The sequence below is a fragment of the Mustela lutreola genome, chromosome 1 (genome assembly GCF_030435805.1).
Source record: "Mustela lutreola isolate mMusLut2 chromosome 1, mMusLut2.pri, whole genome shotgun sequence".
In the NCBI taxonomy this organism is placed as follows: Eukaryota; Metazoa; Chordata; class Mammalia; order Carnivora; family Mustelidae; genus Mustela; species Mustela lutreola.
In genome coordinates this window covers 247,393,094-247,404,246 of record NC_081290.1, presented here as the reverse complement: position 1 = coordinate 247,404,246, position 11,153 = coordinate 247,393,094, and positions in this window count along the sequence as shown.

Sequence of the window (11,153 nt, the reverse complement as noted above, 5' to 3'; positions counted from 1 at the left end):
AGGACTGGCTCCCGCCAACAAATTGTTGAGTTTAGAAGCAGATTATTGGAATATGTTTCACGCCACCCTCCTATTGACAGCTAGATTTTGGTCTTATGAGACCTTGAGATTAGAACACAACCAAGCCTATGCAGACTTCTGATCTACAGAATTGTGAACTAATTAGTGAGTATTTCAAAGCGTACAATTCAAAATTTTGTTGTGTTTTTATATTGTCAAGGTGGTGCAGCCGTCATCACTGTCTAATTCCAGGATATCTTCATTGACCACTCCCCCTACCAACAAAAGCCTATGTTCAGTAAGTAGTCGTCCCCCATTCCCCACTCTTTCCTGCCCTTGGCAGTCATTAACCTACTTTTTGTATGTATGGATTTGCCTATTCGGGATATTTTATATAAATGGGATCATACAATTTGTGGCCTTTTGTGTCTGGCTTTTTTGTTTGTTTGTTTGTTTCTTTCTTTAGCATGTTTTCAAGTCTCATCCAAATTATAATATGTAACCATACTTCTTTCCTTTTTTTAAAAAAAATTTTTAAAGGTTTTATTTATTTATTTGACAGACAGAGATCACAAGTAGGCAGAGAGGCAGGCAGGGAGAGAGAGAAGGAAGCACGCTCTCCGCGGAGCAGAGCCCCGATGCGGGGCTCGATCCCAGAACCCTGAGATCATGAACTGAGCTGAAAGCAGAGGCTTTAACCCACTGAGCCACCCAGGCGCCCCACTTCTTTCCTTTTTATGGCTAAATAATATCCCATTCTCTGGATCTGACACATTGTATGTATCTATCCATCTGTTGATGGACATTTGAGTTGTTTCTACTTTTTTGGCTATTATGCATAGAGTTGTTATGACTATTTGTGAGAGCAGGCTTTTGTGTGGACATATGTTGGATTTTTAAAAAGATTTATTTATCTATTTATTTATGAGATTGAGAGAGAGAAAGAAAGAGAGCTAGTATGTGCAAGTGAGGGGAGGGGCAGAGGGAGAGGGAGGGAATCTCAACCAGACCCAACATGGAGCATGGAGCCCAACGTGGGGCTTGATCCCATGACCTTGAGATCATCAAGAGCTGAAATCAAGAGTTGGATACTTAACGAATTGAGCCACCCAGACACTCCTGTGTGGACATATTTTTTGAATTCTCTTGGGTAAATACTTAGGATTAGAATTTCTGGGTTACGTGGTAACTCTCTGTTTAACCTTTCGAGGAATGGCCAGACTGTTTCCCAAAGTGAATGTACCTATTTACATTACCCCCAGCAACGTATGATGGTTCCCATTTCTCCACTTCCATGCCAATGGTTATTATATCTGTCTTTTAAATTTTTTCATTAAAACCATTGTAGTGTGCATCTCATTGTGGGTTTAATTTGCATTTCTCTAATGGCAATTGATGTTGAATGGGCATTGTCTTAAGTCACTAAGTTTGGGGTAATTTGTTATACAACAATGAAAACTAATACAGGTGCTTTCTTATGCCCAGATGGCAAAAAATGGAAATGGGGCAAAAGTTGACAAAGTAAGCCATTTGAGTTGAGTGGCCCAAAACATCTTTAAATGACATTCTTGTAAGGTGGGCCTGGCTGTCATGGGTAGGAGGACAGACATCTAAGGTTAAGGGGTTGGGTTAATTAAAAAACCAGGATGGTTACCTAGTTATGAAGTCAAGAACACAGTAGCATGGAGTGAACCCAAAGACTATTGGGAGTAAATTGCTTCCAGTTTTTGCCCATTTTGATTGGATCAGCCATAAGTGTGGCACCTCCGTATATGCAACATGTCAGAGTTTTAGCCACAGATCCCTTGTGGCAGGACTTCCTGATGAATGGGAACCCCATCATTGCCTAAATGGACCTCTGGGCCAGTATTGGAATATGTTTCAATAGACCTACCTCCACTTCCATAATATAGCCAGAGAGGTTTAGGGAACACTCCTCTCCCCTTTACCAGCTGGACTCATTCATTCACTTATGCGTGGGTCACATTCCATTCCAGGCACTTGGGGTATAGTATTGAAAAAACACCGATCTCATAGGGCCTACCTTTTAGCTGGGAGAGATGGTCAGCAGGCATACACATAATAAGAAAATAAATTATGTACTCCAAGAGTATTAGTGTTACTTATAAACAATGAAAAAGTAGATTTGAGTAAGGGTGGTCAGGATGCTGGTGAAGAGAAACTTCAGTTGCAGTCAGATGGCCAAGGTATACCTTGTTGAGAAGATAAGATCTGAGCAAAGACTCAAAGGTGGTGCAGGATGACAAAGGTAAATATGGTCAACTAATCTTCGACAAAGCAGGAAAGAATGTCCAATGGAAAAAAGACAGCCTTTTCAATAAATGGTGCTGGGAAAATTGGACAGCCACATGCAGAAAAATGAAATTGGACCATTTCCTTACACCACACACAAAAATAGACTCAAAATGGATGAAGGACCTCAATGTACGAAAGGAATCCATCAAAATCCTTGAGGAGAACACGGGCAGCAACCTCTTCGACCTCTGCCGCAGCAACATCTTCCTAGGAACAACGCAAAAGGCAAGGGAAGCAAGGGAAAAAATGAACTACTGGGATTTCATCAAGATCAAAAGCTTTTGCACAGCAAAGGAAACAGTTAACAAAATCAAAAGACAACTGACAGAATGGGAGAAGATATTTGCAAACGACATATCAGATAAAGGACTAGTGTCCAGAATCTATAAAGAACTTAGCAAACTCAACACCCAAAGAACAAATAATCCAATCAAGAAATGGGCAGAAGACATGAACAGACATTTCTGCAAAGAAGACATCCAGATGGCGAACAGACACATGAAAAAGTGCTCCATATCACTCGGCATCAGGGAAATACAAATCAAAACCACAATGAGATATCACCTCACACCAGTCAGAATGGCTAAAATCAACAAGTCAGGAAATGACAGATGCTGGCGAGGATGCGGAGAAAGGGGAACCCTCCTACACTGTTGGTGGGAATGCAAGCTGGTGCAGCCACTCTGGAAAACAGCATGGAGGTTCCTCAAAATGTTGAAAATAGAACTGCCCTATGACCCAGCAATTGCACTATTGGGTATTTACCCTAAAGATACAAATGTAGTGATCCAAAGGGACACATGCACCCGAATGTTTATAGCAGCAATGTCCACAATAGCCAAACTATGGAAAGAACCTAGATGTCCATCAACAGATGAATGGATCAAGAAGATGTGGTATATATACACAATGGAATACTATGCAGCCATCAAAAGAAATGAAATCTTGCCATTTGCAACAACATGGATGGAACTAGAGCGTATCATGCTTAGCGAAATAAGTCAAGCAGAGAAAGACAACTATCATATGATCTCCCTGATATGAGGAAGTGGTGATGCAACATGGAGGCTTAAGTGGGTAGAAGAATAAATGAAACAAGATGGGATTGGGAGGGAGACAAACCATAAGTGACTCTTAATCTCACAAAACAAACTGAGGGTTGCCGGGGGGAGGGGGTTGGGGAGAAGGGGGTGGGATTATGGACATTGGGGAGGGTATGTGATTTGGTGAGTGCTGTGAAGTGTGTAAATCTGGTGATTCACCGACCTGGGGATAAAAATATATGTATATAAAAAATATATGTTTATAAAAAATAAAAAATTAAAAAAAAATAAAATTAAAAAAAAAAAAAAGGTAAATATCTGGTAGGAGAACATGCCAAGTAGAAGGAGCAATGACAAGAAGGTCTCTGAATAGAAGCACATCCATCAGATGTGCCTGGAGCAGAGCAAAGGCAAGAGTAGTGGGAGATGAGAGCCAAGGGCTGATGGAAAGAGATCACATAGAGCCTTGTGGGCATTGCCAGGACTTTGGCTTTTAGTCTGAATGAAATGGGAGCCTTGTAGAGTTTTGAGCAGAAGAGTTATGAGACCTAACTTGCATTTATTTTTTAAAAATTATTTATTTATTTTAAAGAGAGAGAGAGAGAGAGCACGTCTGTGCATGCAGAGGGAGAGGCAGAGGGAGAGGGACGGAGAGAAACTCAAGCAGACTCATGCTGAGTGTGGAGCCTGTCGTGGGACTCGATCCCATGATGCTGAGATCAGACCTGTGCTGAAATAAAGATTTCAGCGTAGCCAACCAGACACCCCTTAACTTGCAATTTTAAAAGGTTTCCTTTAGTGGCTGTGCTGAGAACAGACAGGGTGGGGAGGTGTGATGGGGCAAGGGCAGAAGCAAGGAGACTCGTACATAGGCTTCGGCAGGAATCGGGGAGAAGACAACTGTAGTTGGGTTTGCAGTGCTAACGGGGGTAGGACTAAGTAGTAGTCAGGTTTCTGCTATAGTATTTGAAGGTAGAGCCAACAGGATCTCATGACAGATTGGATATGGGAGTGGAGAGGAGAAACAAAGAGAAGATTCAAAGGCAGTATAAAGGTTTTACCCTGAGCCATGTGAATGATGGAGTTGCCATACACTGGGATTGGAAAGGCTATATGTAGAGCAGGTTTGTGGGAGGAGATCAGGAGTTCAGTTTTGGAGAGGTAACATTTGAGTCAGTTGGATATCCAAGGAACGACATCAAGCAGGCTGATAGATGTAAGTTTGGAGTTCATTCGGGAGATCTTGGCAGAAGGTAGAAAGTTAATAGTCATCTGTATATAATGGTATTTAAAGCAACACTGGAATACAAACATTGATGTTTTTGACATATAGGATTGTTTGTCCTTCCCTCTGAACAGACCCATTTTCCTCATGCACATGAATCATTTCCATCCTGTTTCTGAGGGATGAGTCTCATCCTGCTACGTCCCCATGACGTCTAGAAGGGAGTGTTGACTTTGCTAGCCTAAAATCTCAAGCTCATGGGGCTTATCACCCTACTCTGATCTCTGCATCAGTAGCCACTGCATTCTTCACCAGCCCCTCCTCCCAGGTGGTGTCTCTGAAAAGCAGGGCAGCATCCCTACGTGGCTCTTCTTTCTATGTCATACCATAGATGCCATTCCACTTTTATCTGGCCATCATTCTCTCTCTCTCTCTCTCTCTCTTTTTTCCCATTTCCAGTTTTTTAGTAGACTGGAGTCATATCTGGAAGCTCTTGGTGTACACTTCAAGACATTATATGCATAGGGAGTACCAAATGCGGTTTTTAAGTCAGAGAGTAATAGAATTTTTAAGGTCAGTGCTATAGATTATGCTCTCAGGGGTAGGAGGCAAAGACAGCTGCCAAATATGTCATTTCCAAAGATGTTGTATAGCCCCTCAATACAGGGATTTGGGCTGTGTCCTGGAGTGAGGTGTTCCCTTGAGGTCTTGTCAGCTAACTATTCTCTGCCCATCTTTGGGAATGACACACAGTGGTCAGAGTGGGTGTGGCATGTGAAAGGGATGGGATTGAGGGGTCAGGGCATGATCAAGAAGCTGATGCCTGGACTCCATGCCCTGCATGACCCTGGTGTCCCCTCCTCTGGATTCTCCCTTCCTTCTTCCCTCGGGTCTGGTTCTCTCTGCTTCCTCTTCCCTCTCCTCAGGCGGCGGGTGTGTGTGTGTGTGTGTGTGTGTGTGTGTGCAAATCAGAGCCCTATGACTCAGGCGCAGGGTGGGGGAGGATGTTTTGGATGCCGCTCTGCTGACGCTGGTGCCCTCTGTTCTTACATCCTCCTTAATTTACTGCCTGAGGAGGGGGCCAGGGCCCTGGAGAGAGGATTAGATGGTCCACACTGATCTGAGGCAACAGCTGCTGGGCTGGCGGCCGAGGAGTGAGCAGTGAACAGGAGGTGGGGGAGGCTTATGCCTCCACCAAGGCCGGAAGGGAACAAGGCGAGCATCTGGATGTGGCCCCTAGGTGAGGTTGGCTCTGGGGGAAGCTGCCTTTGGTCTGAGGGGTAGGGCTGCAAGTCTTGACCAACCAATAAAATCAGATGCAAGAGTCACACAGAAAAGCCTGGGAGCCATCTGGTCAACCATCTTGCCAGTTTCCTAGAGTAAACTAGAAAGAGTTTTCTTTTGCTTCCTGTAACCCACTGAGGGGAAGATCATCTCTGAGGCCTGGGGCCTAATGGACCATCTTATCAAGGCTGAAGTAGTCCCATAGTTGTGCAAGATGCTCCCTAAAGTCAAGGTTACCCCACATCAGTTGGAGCAATCCCTTATACCATTACAACATTCTCTTCTCTCACTCATGCATTCCCTTGTTCCTTCTAAAGGAGAGGCAAACCAAATAAGGGGCATCCCCATTTGGCAGATGGGGTAACTGAGAACCATAGGAGTTCAGTGACTTGTTCCAGATCACACTTGGGGTCAGTGGAGTAATGGTGATTAGAGCCTTGTAACTGAATCACTCTGGCTCTTTGAATACCAGGAGACATGTTGACATTTAGCAGTGGAGGTCGGCCTCGCTCCTTCCTTCTAGTCCATACTGGCTAATGGAAAATAGCCCAGGCATGGGAGCCATAAACCTTGACTCTTTAAATCAGTTAATATCGCCTTCTGGGGATTTGGTTTTCCCATCTGTTTAATGGGCAGTATCTTGCATAGCACTATGACTATCCCTAAAAGCCTGACAGTATCATCTCAGCCAGTGAAAGGACAGGAAAGGATTTCAGGATCATTAAAAAAGTTAGAGTGAATTTTGAGCTCTGAAGTCAAAATATCAGACCAAATATTAATCTCTGCCACTTACTATTATTTCTGTAAGTACCCCCCCCTTTGAATTCAACTACCATGCATCTTCTGTAGATAAGGGACAATAACCCCTCCCCAAAATAGCTGTTACAAGGATTAAAAGAGACAATGCATTCTAAAAGCCAAGCATTGTTCTTGGGGCATAGTAAATGCTAAAAAAGTCATAGAAAGACTAGTGATAGTAATACCTGCCGGGTGTTACTTCTTACTTGTTGATACATATAGCCACTGAGCTTGGGCCAAGAGATCTTGTGCTAATGGATTGTTTAGAGCAGCAGTTCTTACCCTTGACCAATTGATCAAGATCACTGCACTGGGGACTGTTGCTTAACAAGGTTCCTAGGGGACCTTGAGGATCCCCCGAGGTTGGTAATCACTATCTTGGGGGACCTGCTTTGATGGCCAAATAATTGACATATCAGTTGTTTGTAGGTAAACAGGTGCTCAGCCATTTAATAGTTTAAACACTCCCCGATTGGCACTTTCACTACTAATTAACTCCTACCTAGCCCTTCCTTCTCTAGGTCATGAGCAGGCATTCCCCACTGGGGGTTCCCAATTAATAAGGTTCAGTCAGCTTGGGGGCCTCTGGGAAGCAGGCAGGACTAATTATGCTCTACCCTCCAGCCCAGCCCCCTGGCCAAATCCTCTCCCTGTCCTTCATCAATCTTGTCCTAGCCTCCAGCTGGCTTGCATTAGCTCCGGTTTTCCAGCCCCCATGGCTGCGACTGTAGCTGAGAGGTTGAGCCAGTCCAGGCTGGATGGATCTGTCACCCGATCCTGGGTCTGTGCCGCAGCCAGTCCTGGAATCTGGGGCAATGTGATCCTGCCCTGCGGGAGCTCCTAGCCAGCCAGGGACGCCATGGCGGGGCTCAGAAAATCCCAGCTATCTGGGGACCTCTGACTAAGCCCTGAAGGATCACGACCACTGACTCTCAGAGCACCTCTGGTCTCAGCCTCTCACCTTAAAGAATGGGAAACTGAGGTCCAGAGAGGTCACACAGCCTGTTCACTGCAAAGCCCACACCACCTCCTCTAGGTCACACAGCCTGTTGACTGCAAAACCCACACCAGAACTTTAATCTCTCCACTCCTAGCTCTTTCCCCAGCTCCTTCTGGAGAAGTTCTGTAGACCTATCATCTGGGTGATGGGGTCTGATATGGGAGCTCCTATCTAATCCAGACTCCCAAGGCAGAGGATATGAAGGGAAGGTAGTTTTTTAACTAAAGCGCATGATCCTTTTAACCCAGATAAAATTAGTCATTTGAAGTTGGAAATTTGAGGAACAGCAGGAACGAAAGTTTGGGAATAATTGAAATAAGGGCAATAAGTAAGTTTTTAAAATAAGAGTAAGAACAAAGTAAGCATGTTCACTCTCACCACTTCTCTTCAACATCATACAGGAGATCTTAGCCAATGTAAATAGTCAGAGAAAAGAAGTAAAGTCATAAAGATTGGAATGGAAGCATAAAACGGACTCTTCACAGATGACATGATTGTTTCCATAGAAAGATCCTTAAGAAAGTACAAAACAGCTAGAACTAATAAGTGACTTGAGCTTGGTTTCAGGATAAAAGATCTATAAACAAAAATCAACTGTATTTTATATGTTGTTTGCAAACAATTAGAAAATAAAATTCAAAAAAAAAAAAGAAAAAAAATATCTTTTATAGACATAACCCCACTTGTTAGCACAAGTGAGGAATGCAAATGGTTGGATTTGACACAGGAACACTCACCTCCAAAATCTGAGTTTGCTTATTATAATGTCCACCTAAAGATATTGCTTTGCCCAAAGGTATGGAAACCTAAACTATGAAATGGAAATATTTATAGAGGAAAGCTTGCATTTTTGTCTTCAGTGGTTGAGAGAAAGGTCAAGATAGTTCTTCAAGGATGTATCTTTCTCACATTATCCCATTAAAAAAGATACCTGGATTTTACCAATCTTACTTGGACCTGCTTATCTTGTACCTTCTAAAAGGTTTGAACCAAATATTTGGACAAGAAGTGGTTCTGTGAAGGGTGTGAGGGTGAGGACAGCAGAGGCCATATGGCTATCTGGTCTTGGCCTTCAAAGTGTCAGGATGTCAAGTAGCTCTTGTCTAGAGAAGGTCAAATGGCCACCTTCCCTCAGAGACAGCCTGGAAATCAGGGCCTGGAGCTGAGGAAAATGTGCCAGCCCTTTAGTAAGAGTTGCCATATGTCAAGAAAAAGCTTGTTATGTCCCAAGGGCCTTGCAAGTAAAGTATTTTTATCCCTATTATATACTTAAGAAAACTGAGGCTAAGAGCAGCTGAGTGGCATACCTAAGGTTGCTAACTTACACAGTGACAGAGCTGGTATTTGAACCCAAACTTGTAGGATTCAGAAGCCAGTACATTTTTCTCCAATTTTGGGTAGAAAGGTGGAATACTACATTCTTCAGGTTGGGTGAGGTACACTGGTTCACATGGTCTTGCTCCTTTTGAATTTTATTTTCTTGTTGCTCTCCCGCAGAGCCCATAACATCATTTAGGAAAGTTGTAGTCAGCACATGTCACCCGTGGTGTCTGCACCACAAGCCCCCGGCCCTCCTCAGATTTTAGCCACTGCCCAGTGGATAATCCTTTCTAGGTGAGCTCAGACTCACTCTCTGTGTCCTACCTCAAGCAAAGCCAGTCACTGAATTTTGATTCATGGTTCCCTGCTGCACTGCAGAAGCTTGATCAGAGCTTGCAAATGCTGTCTGGAAGCTCAGGGGAGTCAGCCTCCCCAGAAGCAATTTTCAACTAGTGAGGGATGGAGACAATGAAGGATGAGTCCAGCTATCATGGGTTGGGTGGCTATTTCTGCGAGGCATCTGTACATTTCTCAGAGGTTCCAGCAGAATCAAGTCCCCTGTGTCTGCAGACCTCAAGGAAGCAGGCCCTCATCTTGGCTTTTCCTTTCCCCCTGGTTCGTTCTTCCTACCTCCACAGGTCTGCATCCTGGACCACCTTCTGAGTAGAATACTTGCATTAGATTCTTGCCAGAGGCTCTGCTTTCAGGGCGACCCAAACCAAGATGGTGTGCCTGTGCCTGGAAGGCTGTGTGAATTAGAAATAGCACTGTGGGTGGGGGGGAGGGGAGGTGGGGGAGCACACACAGTGTGGTAGAGTAGCAAACGATTTTTTAAAAAAGATTTTATTTATTTATTTATTTGAGAGAGAATGAGTGAGAGAGAGCATGAAAGAGGAGAAGGTCAAAGGGAGAAGCAGACTCCCCAAAGAGCTGGGAGCCTGATGCGGGACTTGATCCTGGAAGTCCAGGATCATGACCTGAGCTGAAGGCAGTTGCCCAACCAACTGAGCCACCCAGGTGCCCGAGAGTAGTGAATGATTTTGAACAGAGAGTAAACTCCAAGGGATGCAGCAGTCAAGACCTCCCTTCCTTCTCTACATATAAAAGATTCTCTACATGTAAAAGATTCTCTACATATAAAATTCCCAGAGGCATCTGAGTGGCTCAGTCAGTTAAGCATATGCCTTTGGCTCAGGTCATGATCCCAGGGTCCTGGGATCCAGCCCTGTGTGTGTCTCCCTGCTCAGGGGAGAGCCTGCTTCTCCTTCCTCTGCCCCTCCTCCTTGCTAGTAGTGTTCTCTTTCTCAAATAAATGCATAAAATCTTTTAAAAACAATAAAATAAAATTCCTGGAGTTCCTGATGTCTGTGCCCCAAAGGGAGGCATTGCATGGCTTAGGGGACCAGTTAAGACCTGTGACTTCTTGAATTTGTGGCAATGGCTGGGGTCATCACTCAGTGGGGTGTTTCTGGATGGGGCTGTCCCCGTCTCTAGTTAGGGCTATCCCTCAGCCCTTGGTGGTGACTTTCCCAGGCTGTCACCAGTGTGGGGCTGTCTCAGGTAGGTCACTTTCTGACCACGGTTTCAATGAGCCAGTTTCATTAGTCACAGAGTGCGGGTCCTACATGGGTGGGGTGGGGGGCTGTTTTACCTAGTAATAGCTTTGGAGCTGATATCCAGCCACATCCTAAGCCTCTGTATAAAAACAAAGGGGGAGAATTTAACCAGCTGGAAAAATCAATTTAAATGCTTAAAGAGAAACAGTAAGGCCTGACACCGCCGCCTCATTTTCACGAGGTGAGTCACTAAAACGGCTGACCTCATGGCTAATCTATGAGCAAAGGCGCGCTGGCGGTTACTGCTGGCGCTGGGAAGGCCTCCGACCTGCTTCCTGGAACCCTGGCGCCAGGCAGGGGCCAGAGTAGCCCTGTGACATTAGGAAGTCAAACTACGTCTCCAAGGAGTAAGTTCCCAGCTCAGAGGCTCAGGTCTAGCTGCGACTTACTGGTTGGCCAGTTTCACTGGGGAATCCCCTTCTCACAGCTACTTGATTGGCCGGTTCTGCTCCCCACGCCTCACAGTGTGCAGCGCTCATTGGTCGAGTCCACTAAACGCTCCAAAGATCTTGTTCTCTGACTGGCAAATCCCACCAGCCAGTCCGCTGAAG